This window comes from Chiloscyllium plagiosum, chromosome 20, assembly GCF_004010195.1.
Source record: "Chiloscyllium plagiosum isolate BGI_BamShark_2017 chromosome 20, ASM401019v2, whole genome shotgun sequence".
NCBI classification, from domain to species: domain Eukaryota; kingdom Metazoa; phylum Chordata; class Chondrichthyes; order Orectolobiformes; family Hemiscylliidae; genus Chiloscyllium; species Chiloscyllium plagiosum.
The window spans coordinates 53,733,124-53,743,381 of record NC_057729.1 but is presented as its reverse complement, the minus strand read 5'-3'; positions in this window follow the sequence as shown (position 1 = coordinate 53,743,381).

The following is a 10,258-nucleotide window of genomic DNA, read 5'->3' as shown; positions in this document are numbered from 1 at the left end:
CTGGAATGGCGGGACTACCTTATGCTGAAAGACTGGAGCGGGACTACCTTACGCTGAAAGACTGGAGCGACTGGGCTTGTGTACCCTTGAGTTTAGAAGACTGAGAGAGGATCTGATTGAGACATATTAGATTATTAAAGGATTGGACACTCTTGAGGCAGGAAACATGTTTCCGCTGATGGGTGAGTGCTGAACCAGAGGACACAGCTTAAAAATATGGGGTAGACCATTTAGGACAGAGATGAGGAGAAACTTCTTCACCCAGAGAGTGGTGGCTGTGTGGGATGCTCTGCCCCAGAGGGCAGTGGAGGTTCAGTCTCTGGATTCATTTAAGAAAGAGTTGGATAGAGCTCTCAAAGATAGTGGAGTCAAGGGTTATGGAGATAAGGCAGGAACAGGATACTGATTAGGAATGATCAGCCATGATCATATTGAATGGTGGTGCAGGCTCGAAGGGCAGAATGGCCTACTCCTGCACCTATTGTCTATTGTCTATTTTCCATTGTCTAATCCATGGACTCTGTCCTCCATTGTTTCCTCTCATCTTTTCACATAACCCTCACACCCCTCAATGTCTGATTTTCTTGGTTTTGCTATCAGCAGACCTATATTCTGCAATTAATACTTATTCTGGACCTATCTCTTTTCATTACAGCCGCTGCCACTTCCTTTGTCTTTTGTTCTGTGACACCTGTAATCTTTGATATCTCTTAACCTTTCCTTGGCTTCTCTTCTGTTCCACTTGATCCTTCCCACCTTTCTCTATATCAATTTTCTACCTCTGTCTTCAGTTCCAAAGAAGATTGATGCTGGACTTGAAGTTGTATCTTTGTTTGACTTCCCATAGATGCTGCCAGACCTGCTGAACTTCTCTAGCATTTTCTGTTATTGTTTCCACTGTGCGCACTATTTTACTTTATGATGAAGATATTCCCTGTGAGTTTTCAACCTTTGGACATGGGATCTGCTTTAGCTATCAAGCAGAATGTGATTTTGATTAGATTCCCTACAGTGTGGAAACAGGCCCTTCTGTCTAACAAGTCCATACTGACCCTCCGAAGAGTGACCCACCCAGACCCATTTCCCTCTGAATAATGCACCCAACACTATGGGCAATTCACCTGACCTGCACATCTTTGGATTGTGGGAGGAAACCGGAGTACACGGAGGAAACCCACGCAGATACGGGGAGAATGTGCCAACTCCACACAGACAGTCGTCTGAGGCTGGAATCAAACCTGGGTCCCTGGTGCTGTGAGGCAACAGTGCTAACCATTGAGTCACCCATGCCACCGTGCTCATCCTATGAGCTTGGATTTTGTGCTCAGGTTTCTAACATGATATGAGAACCCATAGAAGTTTGACTTAGCAACAAGTGTCACCCACTGAACCACAGATCACATATGGTGCATGACATATGGAAATGCATAGATGGAAGAACTCCGAAAAGTTTAAATGTACTTTTTACTAGGGAAGGGCTTTCTGCTTGTCTGCATGGCATGCTGTGAAGTACAGTTCCAGTTCCCGAACTTCTTTCACTCAAGCTATTCACATAATGTAACTTGGGCTCTTTGATGTCTTTTGGTTACATTCCAAGAAATAAGTATCTCTGCAGACTGCCTCTAGAGATCTTCCCTTAATTGTTTAGTGCCTAATGCTGGAAACAGGCTGTTACCATCAATCAGGCCAATTAAATAGTAAAGAAACCAAGCACAGGGCACTTTTACTACCTACTTTCCCAGCTCCAAATAATCTTGCAGCATATGATCTGAATGACCTCTTCCCTGTATGTTATAGATTTGTGATAGTGAAATTTATTGTTGATTGTCAGTTTTGATTAATTAATAAGGTGTTGAATCTATTTTCCCTTGTACTCAGGAAAAAATGAGACATTGAGAAGGATAATTTAAGATCTTTGGAGTTTTCTACTTTGCCTCAATGGATCATACGACCTAGGTTGATGCACAGTCGAACCTTAAACTCATGTCAAGAACTTTCACCATGTATGGATGCCCAATACTACCTGAGGGACTGTTCAAGTTTCTAATTATGACGTCATTTTGAAACAGATGCAGTGAATTGAGTATTGTAATCTGGTTAATACCACAGTTTTTTTTATCTTGCTTTGTTATATTTCTTTATGTATTCATTTGATTTGAATATCACTGGCAAGGCCAGTATTCATTGATTAGATTAGATTACTTTACAGTGTGGAAACAGGCCCTTCGGCCCAACAAGTCCACACCGACCCGCCGAAGCGCAAACCACCCATACCCCTACATTTACCCCTTACCTAACACTACGGACAATTTAACATGGCCAATTCACCTGACCTGCACATCTTTGGACTATGGGAGGAAACCGGAGCACCCGGAGGAAACCCACGCAGACACGGGGAGAATGTGCAAACTCCACACAGTCAGTCACCTGAGGCGGGAATTGAACCCGGGTCTCCAGCGCTGCGAGGCAGCAGTGCTAACCACTGTGCCACCGTGCCGCCCACATTGCTCTTGCCTAATTCATATTAAGAAAGTGGTGCTGAGTTGTGTTCTTGACCATAATTGGGCAGGGGTGGTATTTGTAAGTATATCAAGAATTCAGTTTGATTCTATTCTTTCATAAAAGTCATTTGTTGCTGTCAGTCAGACTTCAGCAAATTTGGTGCTTACCTACAAATTTGGTGAGCCCTTATTTTCTTGTATAAGGCAATTAGTACTGAAAAAGATTAACTGACATGACAAGTTAAGCTCCACTCATCAGAATATATTCGTGGGTGGAGGTAATCAGTTCCCCACGTGTTCACCAGTGTGCGTATGATGCTTCAGTGATTACTCTCAGTGTACATAATGTGCAGCTAATGTAGTAATGTGAACTTACTCTTAGGTTGAGTCTGATGTCTCATGACAGAACATTATGTGTCACAGATGTCATGTAGTTAGCTGTTAAGGAATAAGTCGATCTACTGTTCATCTAGATTGAGAATACCTTCTACCTAAAATGTTGTATGGGCATCCTTCCTATATGGTGTCTGTAGCTTGAATATCACCAGCAACAAGGATTGGTGGCAGCAGATCTATATAAGACAGGTGATGGGATCTAGACAACTTGTATATTGCTTGATCATAATATTTCTAGTATTTATCTCAATTCTGAAAGCTGACCAGGATTTTTCAATCCCAGAAATAAGGTAGCCTTGAGTGAGAGTTTCAGTGACAGGTGGTCTAAAGTAGAGGTAAAGTTGGGCATAAGGAGATAAAACTGAATCCTTCTAATTCTGGAAAAATGACTGCTGCATTTCCTGCTATTGATCTCATCTGTCTGTACCTGTCTGAGACTGAACCAGACTACTTGTGAATATAGTGTTATATTTGACTCAGATATAAGCTTCTGACCAAATGACCACATCATCACTAAGAACACCTACTTCTACCTCTGTAATATGCCCATCTTAGTATTATAAATGCAAAGAACTGCAGATGCTCAAATCTGAAACAAAAACAAAGTGTTGATTAAATTCAACAGGTCTGGCAGCATCTGTAGCAAGAAACAGAGTTAATCTTTAGAGCTCAGTAACCTTTCATCAGAACCTTTCTTCTTTGCTGACTCTTTCTTCTTGTTCACCATTGTCACTTTCATTTTCCCTCCCCGTGTTTGACAAGATATTCACCAAAACTCGCTTCTGCAACAGAATCTCATTCCCCAGTGACTGCCTCCAGCTCAGACTCAGCCCAAGTGAATTTCAGCTGAAGTTTAATCCTTCTTGTTTTGAATCCACCCAGGGTCATAAGTATCTTCATGATGTACAGTGCTCCTCAGGCAACTGTTCTCGTTGCATCCTGAGATCTACACTCAGCATCATGTGCAACCACATGCACAACCTCAACTTTGTTCTTCCTCTGTACCACCTAATGATATCTCAAAGCAGTCTTGCCCAGCCCCGTTCCGCTTCATTCTTCAGCTCATTTTAATGCTTTAACAATAAACTGTTTGTCTTCCTTACAAGTATTAAGGAATGGAAGCTACAACAACTCAGAGATACCCACACCCTTTTGAATTCATCCTTCCCTCCCCTTCCTTCTGAATCCATCCTTTCCCCTAACACTGTCTACTGTTGCGTATTTGCCATAAATTCTGACCTTCTAATCTTGACTCAGCAAAGGATTCAATTTTGTCCTTTTATGTCAAACTTTACCTCAACTGCAGATCATCTATCATTGAAACTCTCTCCTTCTGGGATTGATAAATTCTGGTCATCCTCCCTTGTTGGAAACCTGTAAACTTGAGATAATCCAAAGATTTTTCGCCTGAGTACTTACTCACATTAAGTCTCATTCATCCATCAGCCTTGGGCTCCACAATCCCCTGGAAAATCAATGCTCCTCCAATTCAGACCTCTTTGAACATCCTTGATTGTTATTACCTAAACATTTTCAGCAATGCTTTCACCTACTTGGCTTCTAACTTTTGAAATTCCCTCTCTAAATGTCTCTGCCCTTGTAGCTCCGGTTATCCTTAATATATTTCTGCCTCCAGAGTGTGACTTTGACTAATGATTTTCTAAGTTAATGGTAAGGGTACTATCATGAGCCAGTCTAAAACAAAATTGTAAAGATCATTTTTTTTTTACTTGGTGTGCTGTTCAAAATTGTGAACTGAAATGAGAAAGATCTGGTTTAAAACTATGACTTTTCAAAGGATGGCTGCATGTCTTGAAAAGCAAGTGACCCGGCACCTGTGGCACATACCACAAATAGTTCTTTGAACAAGCATGTTTGTAGATAAACAGGAGCTCAGGGGTTGTTTATAGATAAAGCTGTACAAATAGCAACAAGATGTTGATTGGTTTAGGGACTGATGACCAGTTGTCAATAACGAACACCCTTTGCTTGCCAACAGCCATGTAATTGGTTATCAAGTTCCTGAATAGCTTGTGGCTGGGAACAGGATAAAAGGAAGTAATTTGATTTCCTCCAACACAGGAGCTGTCACTCTATTCTCTGCAGTCAAAGCCATTTTAAACCTGCAGACAAGCAACTAATCTTTCCTTCAACAGTTGCTGTAAGTTTTGACTTTTAATTGATAAATCAGAAACATTTATAAGTGAACCAGCCACCCTGCATCTCTTGCGAACCAGAAGCATTTGGAACAAAATAAAATCAGGTGAAAACTTTCAAATCAGCAAGAACTATTCAATAGTACTTGGGGAAATAAAGACTATTGAACTGTCTTTTCAGTGTATCCCCTCCAGTCAGGTTTTTATTTCCTGTCTGCATATCCATCTACCTATCTGAGTGTGTAAAGGGAAGTTTACAAGTTGAATGGACCCAAAGTCCTACCTAACCTCATGGAGACCCAGAATCAAGGCTCAATCATACCAAGAGTATGACTCTCCTGTAGTGAGCAAGGCTATGACCAATGCCCATGACCCCATCAAATGTACCCTCTTACCATCCAGTTCAGCTGACTATCCATGCTGACTCCCCGGCCCAACCAGAAGCATCCACTTTCCCAGGAAATGTGGGAGATGCTCTGGCCTGCAGGCAAGACTGAAACAACATGGTTTCAAGTTGCCCTTCCCAGCATACTTCTGGCAAATATCCAAGCCATTGAAAACAGGCTGGACGAACATAAAGTTAGATTCACTTACCAAATGGAATTGAGAGGCTGCTGTGTGTTCCGGTTTACAGAGACATGGCTCAGACCTGCTACACCTGACTGTGCCTTACAACAAGATGGCTTCTCAATTCACAAGATGGACCACACAGCGTCCTTGGGCCAAGGCAAAGGGTAGAGGGGCCTGCCTCCTAAACAATGCCTCTTGCTGCTCAGACTTCACAACCCTGGTAAGTTATTGTTTTCCCTTCCTGGAATATCTAACAATGAAGTACCGTCCCTACTTCCTACCAGCAAGGCTTACTTTTGCAATCCTGACACAAATTTACATCCCACCCCATGTGGAAGTGAACAGCACACTTGATGAAATTTACATTGCCACAAAAAGCCTTGAGATGGCCCAAGGCCTTGTTCGTCATAGCTGGTGACTTCAACCAGGCCAATCTGAAGAATATGCCTCCAAAATATCATTAACACATTGCCTGTCCCACCAAAGACTCAAACACCCTTGACCATTGATATACACAACCATTGAAGATGCCTACCTCTCGATTCCCTTTCCACAATTTGATATATCAGACCGTAAGACTGTGCTCCTTCTTTTGGCTTACAAGCAGAAAGGGAAGCATGAGGATCCAGTACAGGAAGTCGTACTTTGCTGGTCTGAGGGAACGGATGACTTCTTGGAGTCAGTGGACTCGTCCATATTCAAGAATTCGACAGCCAACCTAAATGAGTATGCCATTACCATCACAGGCTTCATTAGTAGTTGCATGCCAAAGATGTTAATCCAAGTGTACTGCAAACAAAAACCATAGATGAACTGGGAGATTCACTCTCTACTGGAGTTCAGGTCTGAGGCATTCAAGTCAGGTGACCCTGACTTATACAGGGAATGTAGGTACTTCACTCAATCTAGCCTACTGTATTTGCTGTTCACAATGTGGTCTGCTCTACACTGTGGAGATGAAACACACACAGTGCACCATTTTGCAGACTTCACATTCTATCTACAAAAATGATCCTGAGCTTCCAGTTACCTATCACAACACACTACCATGTTCCTTGGCCAAAATCTCTGTCTCAGGCATGCTGCAATGCTCTAATGAGGCCCAGCACAAACTAGAAGAACAGTGCCTCATTTTCTATTTGGAGACTCTGAAGCCTTCAGGACTGAAAACTGAGATCAATAGTTTTAGGACCTGAGCTCCCTATTCTATGTCCTTTACCTACCCCCACACCTCAGACCCTGTCATGACATGGGCTGCTTTCAGCACAGCCAACCCATTTTCATCCTACTCATAGTCCCCATTATCAGTGTTTCTTTCCCTCTGATATGCCATTCCTTTGTCTCCCTAACTCTCTCTCTGGGCTCTGTCTTCATCTATGTGCTCATTCCTTCCTCACAGCCAGTGTTGTGTCCAGTTTCACAGTCAAACCTTTATAAAAATGTCAAGATCTTGGAAATGAGGCAGAGAAGTGTGCAGGAGTGGGGAGTTTCAATTATAATGAAAGATGAAAGAAGCTGGCATTATGCTCCAGACAGCAGAGGGAGTTAAGGGGCAATTCAACATAGGTGTTCGATACCTTGTACAACTTTGCTAGAATAAATAAGGAGAAATCATTTCCTCTGTCAAGACTGAAGGTAATCAGAGAACACAGAAACGAACAAACGAACCACAGGGGAGATTAGCAGAACTATTATTTTTAAAGCAGTGCATCATTATGATCTGGAACAAACTGTTGAAAGGATAGTGAAAGCAGATTCAATAATAACTTACAAAAATAAGTTGGATAAATACCTGAAGGGTAAACATTTACAGCAGTATAGGGAAGCAGAAGAAGATGAGTGAGACAAATTGGATAACTCTTTCAAAAAGCCAGCAAAGGTGTGATGGACACAATGGCCTCCTTCCCTATCTCAAGAAGTCCTTTATAGCAGGGCTACAGTCAGAATCAAAGGAAAAGGCTCCTACAACACAGGAACGATGAGGCATTGACCTCTGTTTCTGCATTACCAATGTAGAGCACCACATATCACTGAGTCACGTAACAGTAAGCTGAATGAGCCCTGGTAATACAGAAGAGGAATTTGTTCCTCCTGAGTTGGTCTGGATTGCTTTGGTGTGGAAGGTTCTAATTCCATTGAGGAGTGGAAAAATTCATGGTATTTCAACCAAGTGTAAAAATCTCTGATACTAATCCCACTCTTCTCACCACAGGAATTCTAAGTTGTAATTTTACTCTAACTCTTACGGTGAGAGGAATCAATGATTCAAATACCCACCATCTTGGCCTCAGCTCTTGTATTTACTCTCCTGGGCACAGAAGCTATTTCTTCCACAAGTTAAACTCAGAGCAACAGCAATCTGTATCTTGAAAACCTATGGCCAAGAAATGGAATAACATTCCATTTACAGGTGCCTTATGCCCCCAATTCAATGGGTGTACCTCATAATATACACACCTATGTACCTACATCTATATTTTAAAAGTTCCTTCATCGAATATGGGCATCACTGGCTGAGACAGTATTTATTGCCCATCCCTAGTTGCACTGGAAAAGGTGGTGGTGAGCTATCTTCTTGAATCACTGAAGTCTATTTGGTGTAGGTAGATCCACAATGCCATTAGAGACAAGGTTCCTATATCTATACATATATCAATGATCCAATATAATGGGTATACCAATGATATGTACACCAAATTACCTATATCTTTACATACCTAAAGACCCAATATAATGGATATAGTGCCAAACTGGGTGAGCGACAGAGCTCCTCCTACAATCACAGATTCAGTATCAAGAAAAGTGGGAAAAGTGGCAGAAAGAGAATTGTTAATGGAGGAGCTGGCACAGCAATTTTGGAAGAGAGGGCACCAGTGATTGGAAGAGTAGCTTCAAAACACAGGCCGCAGGGAATCTGAGGAGCTGGAGCAACAAGTTGGGGGAATGAAACATGTGGTTGGAAATGCTGCTCTGTTTCTGCACCACTTGCTGCTCATCCAATCACAACCAGTCCTGGATCCCAACCACTGACAGCTAACGTTTTGCAAAAGAAAAACCTGACAGCACCTCAAATACATAGGCTGGTCTCCTGGCTCATTGACACACTTTACAAGATAATTGACAATTTAGGTCAAGTTCTGCCAACCTTAGTGACTGTCTAGTTTGCCTAGTCACTGTATCAGCCCTGATTCTACCTGGGATCTCTAAACCTGTGTGTGTTCTTACCTTGGTCTTTAACATATCATCAATATGATAGCATATTTGAGTCTTGTATGGAGATATAAATGTAAAGGAGTGGCAAATGTTCTGAATTGCAGGGATTGGGTTTTTACTCATCTCTTCTACAGCCTGGTGTGTACATGTCTCTCTTGTTTTTTATTATTCTTTCAAGGAATGTGGGCATTTGCTGACTAATTCCTATTGACCTTTGAGAAGGTGGGCCGCTTTCTTCAATTGCTGCACCCACTATAGTGCAGGGACACCCAAGAGCTGTTAGGGAAGGAGTTCAGAACATTGACCCAATGACAATAAGGGAGCAGTGATACAATTCCAAGTCAGGATGATGTATGACTTGGAGAGGAATTGCTGGAAATAGTGTTTCCCATGCATCTACAGCCGTTATCCTTCTGAGTACTAGAGGATGTGAGTTTAGAAGGTGCTATCGGAGCAAGTTGGTAAGTTTGGTAAATTGCTACAATGCATCTTGTAGATGGTTCAATGCATCTACAATGCATGTTGTAGACGGTACACACTGCTGTCAGTTTGCATCATTAGTAGAGGATAAGAATGATTAAGTTGATTGGTAGGGTGCCAATCAACTGCTTTGTCCAGGGTGGTAATGAGCTTCTTGAGTGCTGTTGAAGCTGCACTAATCCAAGCAAATGGCAATCATATCAACACACTCCTGACTTGTGCTTTGTTGATGGTAGACAGACTGAAGAGTCAGAAAGTGAATTACCTGCCTCAGAATTCCCAGCCTCTGACCTACTCTTGTAGCTACAGCTTTTATTTGGATGATTCAATTCAGTTTCTGGTCAATTGTATCTCTTAAGATGTTTACTGTGGGAGATTCCAATGCCTTTAAAAGTGAAGGGGAGATGGTTCGATTCTCTCTTGCTGAAGATGGTCATTGTCTGGCACTTGTGTAGTGTGAATCCTGCTTGTTACTTATCGACGCAAGCCTAAATGTTCACAGGTCTTGCTGCATATATGTCACAATCCGTCAAAATATTAACTCTAAATTTTCAACTTCCATGACTTTCATGGACTAAAATACTTTTAAAAGAAGAAAACTCTGGCATAAAATGGCTGCAGTGATCACTTAACCACAGATTAATGAAACCTTAGTGAAGCCAATGTGAGATAAGCAAATCCATCTGAATCAAAATTTAAATTTTCAAGAAACATTGGTAACTTTAGATCAAGCATTCCCCCTAATTTTCTTCCCCATTTTTGCATGGGCATCCAAGATCTGTGCATGGAAGTGACTTCCTGAAACAGAATTCAGTGATGTGATTGTCATGCTGATACTGATTGCTGTGTGTAGAATCTTGATACAGCTGTGTGTACATGCAGCCACACAAATTAGATCGATATACTTAATTTTAATGTGTGATAAGTTCACATATCGGGAGG